Consider the following 4,521-nt stretch of genomic DNA (forward strand, 5'->3'; position numbering starts at 1 on the left):
GTGGGGAATGGGGTGCAGTCAGTCTGTCCAGACAGGAGTCTGAGGGTGGTGAGAGTCAGGTGTGAAATCAGCAGCCCAACTGAAGTGCATGTCCACTAATGCACATCATATAGGTAACAAACAAGAGGAGCTAGAAGCCTTGTTGCAGCAGGAAAACCATGATGTACTAGCCATCACAGGAACATGATGGGGTGACTCACGAGTCTGGAGCACTGTAATTGATGGCTACAGGCTCTTCAGGAGAGACAGGTGAGGCAGAATGGGTGGCCCTGTACATTAGGGAGGCTTTAGACACCATGGAACTAGAGATTAAGGATGATCAAGTTGAGTGCCTGTGGGTGAGAAATAGAGGGAAGGCCGACAAGGCTGACATCCTGGTTGGAGTCTGTTATAGACCACCCAACCAAAATGAAGAGGTTGATGAATTATTCTATAGGCAGGTAGAGGCTGTCTCAAAATCACCACCCTTTGTCCTTGGGAACAACTTTAAGCTGCCAAGTATCTGATTGGAACTCAACACAGTAGAGAGGAGGCAGTCTAGAAGGTTCTTAGAGTGTATGGAGGATAGCTTCTTATCACATCTGCTGTGTAAACCTGCCAGAGGAGAGGCTCTGCTCGACCTCCTCTTTACAAATAGAGAAAGGCTGGTGGGACATGTGGTGGTTGGATGCTGTCTGTAGTGCAGTGATCGTGAAATAATTGAGTTGTCAATATCCAGTCAAATTAAGAGGGCCATCAATAAAACATACTCTCTGGACTTCTGGAGGGCAGATTTTGGCTTGTTTAAGGAACTAACTAAAAAGGTACATTGAGAAACAGCCATTAAAAACAAAGGGGTCCAGGAGGGCTGGACCTATTTCAAGAAAGAACTCTTGAAGGCAGAGGAACAGCATGATCCAGTGTATCAGGATCCATCCTAAGGTGCAGAGCGAGCTGGCAGATGAGCTGGCCAAGCTGCTCTCCATCATTTTTCAACAGTCCTGGCTCACTGGAGAGGTACCAGATGACTGGAAGCTGGCCAACGTGATACAAGATGGACTGGAAAGAGGAACCAGCGAATTACAAACCTGTCAGCCTGACCTCAGTGCCAGGCAAGATTATGGAACAGGTCATCTTGAGGGCAATCACACAGCACTTACAGGATGGCCAAGGCATCAGGCCCAACCAACATGGGTTTAGGAAGGGCAGTTCCTGCCTGACCAACCTGATTTCCTTCTATGATCAGGTGACCTGCCTGGTGGATGTGGGGAAGGCTGTGGATGTAGTCTACCTGGACCTCAGCAAGGCCTTTGACACCATTCCCCACAGCAAATTCCTGGCCAAGCTGTCAGCCCATGGCTTGGATAGGTGCACTCTTTGCTAGGTTAGGAACTGGCTGGACGGACGTACCCAGAGAGTGGTGGTGAATGGTGTCACTTTCAGTTTGCAGACAGTCATTAGTGGTGTCCCCGAGGGACCAGTATTGGGCCCCATGCTCAGTAGATTGGCAGATGACACCAAGCTGTGGGCAGGTGTTGATCTGTTAGAGGATAGGAGATCTCTCCAGAGGTACCTTGACAGGCTGGACAGATGGGCAGAGTCCAAAGGCATGAGGTTTAACACATCTAAGTGCCGGGTTCTACACATTGGCCACAACAACCCCATGCAGTGCTACAGGCTGGGGTCAGAGTGGCTGGAGAGGGGCCAGGCAGAAAGGGACCTGGGAGTGTTGGTTGAAAGTAGGCTGAATATGAAAGAGCAGTGTGCCCAGATGGCCAAGAAGGCCAATGGCATCCTGGTCTACATCAGGAATAGTGTGTCCAGCAGGAGCAGGGAGGTCATTCTGCACTGATTAGGCCACACATTGAGTACTGTGTCCAGTTCTGAGACCCTCAGTTTAGGAAAGACGTTGAGCTGCTGGAACATGTCCAGAGAAGGGCAACAAAGCTGGTGAGGGGTTTGAAGTACAAGCCCTATGAGGAGAGGCTGCAGGAGCTGGGGTTGCTTAGCCTGGAGAAGAGGAGGTTCAGGGGAGACCTTATTGCTGTTTACAACTCCCTGAAGGGAGGTTGTAGCCAGGTGGGGGTTGGTCTCTTCTCCTGGGCAGCCAGCACCCGAACAAGAGGACAAAGTCTCAAGCTGTGCCAGGGGAAGTTTAGGCTGCATGTTAGGAGGAAGTTCTTCACAGAAAGAGTGGTTGCCCATTGGAATAGGCTGCCCAGGCAGGTGGTGGGGTCAATGTCCCTAGAGGTGTTTAAGAAGGGACTGGATGAGGCACTTAGTGCCATGGCCTAGTTGCTTAGTTAGGGCTGGGTCATTGGTTGGACTTGAAAATCTTGGAGATTTCTTATACGCTGGTTGAATTCTGTGATCTGTAAGAAACATGCTGGTTCATTATGTTGAGAAATGAAAAAATGTCTACCTTTTCATGGGGAGCAGTGTTTTGGGGATCTTTTGTGTTAAAAAAAAAAAAAAAAAAAGAAAGATAATTTGCTTACACACAGATCTAGAGCTAGCCTTTGGGGAAAAAAACAAACAAACAAAACAAAACATGCTGCAGTGCAAAAAATTCCACATGATACTGTCTAGTCTCAGGGATCAATGTCAGCCCTCTGTATCCATAGTCCAGAGTCAGAATACAACACTGGGGTCTATATGTGAGCAAATAGATTTTCTGCATGCCTTGGTGTGGTAATCATATTATTGGGAGGAGAAACAGATATCAAGCATGCATCCTGCTTTACAGATACACAATTTGACATTATGTTATGTTGTACTATATTTTACTGTATTATACTATATTATACTGTATTATGCTATATTAAATTAATTATATATATGTATGAAACACAGGAATACAGAATGTTAGGTGTTGAACAGGACCTTGAAAGACAATCTAGTCCAAACCCTCTGCCACAGCAGGATCACCTAGAGTAGATGTGTCAGGAATTGTGTCCAGATGGGTTTTGAATGTCTCCAGAGAAGAAGACTCCAAAATTCTCTGGGAAGCCTATTCCAGTTTTCTGTCACACTTACAGTCAAAGTCTTTTTCCTTTATATGTAGAACTTTCTGTGCTCCAGCTTGCTTTTGTTGCCTCTTGTTCTGTCATTGGACATCACTGAGATGATCCTGGGTCCATCTTTCTGACTCTTGTCCTTTATGTATTTAGAAACATTAATGAGGTCCCCACTCAGTCTCCTCTAAGCTAAAGAGACCCAGCTCCCTCAGTCTTTCCTCATAAAGATGTTCCACTCTCTTAATCATATTGTTTGAAGTTAGGATGCCAGTTCATGTCAGCATAAAGGCCATCTGTAATTCCCCTGTACATCTAATATTGAAGCATGAGGCCTAACAAAGAAAATTATGAGATGTTATATGATTCAAAGAAACTACAGTTACTTTCATGCTTCTGAAGTATTTCCTATGAGTTGAAGCAATCTAGTGTTGTTTTACAACCAAAATGAAAGCCTGTATCTCATATTAGTAAACAAAATAGCATATTAATTCTATATTATATTTCATTTGAAATGGAAAAAGTCCTAAGAATAATGTGTTTTATTGAATAGTTACCATATTGAAGACCATGTTATGAGACTTAGACCAATTAATTAACCTGAAAACTTGTTATGCTGAATTTTGAAAATATAACAGAAGTTGTTGAAATGAGTGTGTGCTCAAAATTAGTTAATAAAATATGTATTTTAATTAATTCCTCTGTATTTCACTTTTGTAGAATAAAATAATCACATTCATTGCATGCTTCTAACATGAAAGGAATCTCTGTAAGGCACACATAGATCATGAACGTGATGTCTCTTTCTTGTATTGCATAAAATAAGAGATTGTCTGCACTGCCATGTCTAAGAAAACTTGCTTCTAATAATTTCTGAAATGGCAAGAAAACATATAGAATGCTATTTAAACAAGCCTTCTTTAGGCATGTTAAATGGATGTGGTTTTGAAGCATCAGTTCATAGTTCATCATGGAATCCTTGCATTTGCCTACAGTGCTGTATACTGGAAAAAAAAAAACAACAACAAAAAAACCCACAACAAAACAATATTGCTGTTGTGTTCATATTTTTGTGGCTGCATTCTTAATGTACTCATTTGCTTAAGTGAGAGCAATAAAAATATTTTTATAATCAGAAAATTATAACAGGGCATCAGAAAACTGAGTATTGTTTACACAAGATATGCGGGAGATATTGTCTTTGTGCCCAGATAATTAACAAGCTTGTCTATTTAATCTCCAAAACACAGCAAGTTTTGTTTGATGATTTTACCTTGCAGTAACTCAGTTTCATGATTCTATTTTTTTACCAGTGATTATTAAATTATGACTTACTGGGAGTTTATTAATAATAAAGAAGATAATCTTTCACCTGTAGGATTTGAGTTCTATCCAGCTCAGCAGGAATTAAAAGCTATTCGTATCTAATTAATTTCAGTAGTTCATACATGACAGATTTTCAGTTTGAGCTCCAGTGTCATAAACTTACCTTCATACTTCCACTAATTGCCAGACTTTTCAGACACCA

Source organism: Melanerpes formicivorus, unplaced genomic scaffold, assembly GCF_026170545.1.
Source record: "Melanerpes formicivorus ecotype bairdi unplaced genomic scaffold, bMelFor1.0.p_v2 SCAF_221, whole genome shotgun sequence".
In the NCBI taxonomy this organism is placed as follows: domain Eukaryota; kingdom Metazoa; phylum Chordata; class Aves; order Piciformes; family Picidae; genus Melanerpes; species Melanerpes formicivorus.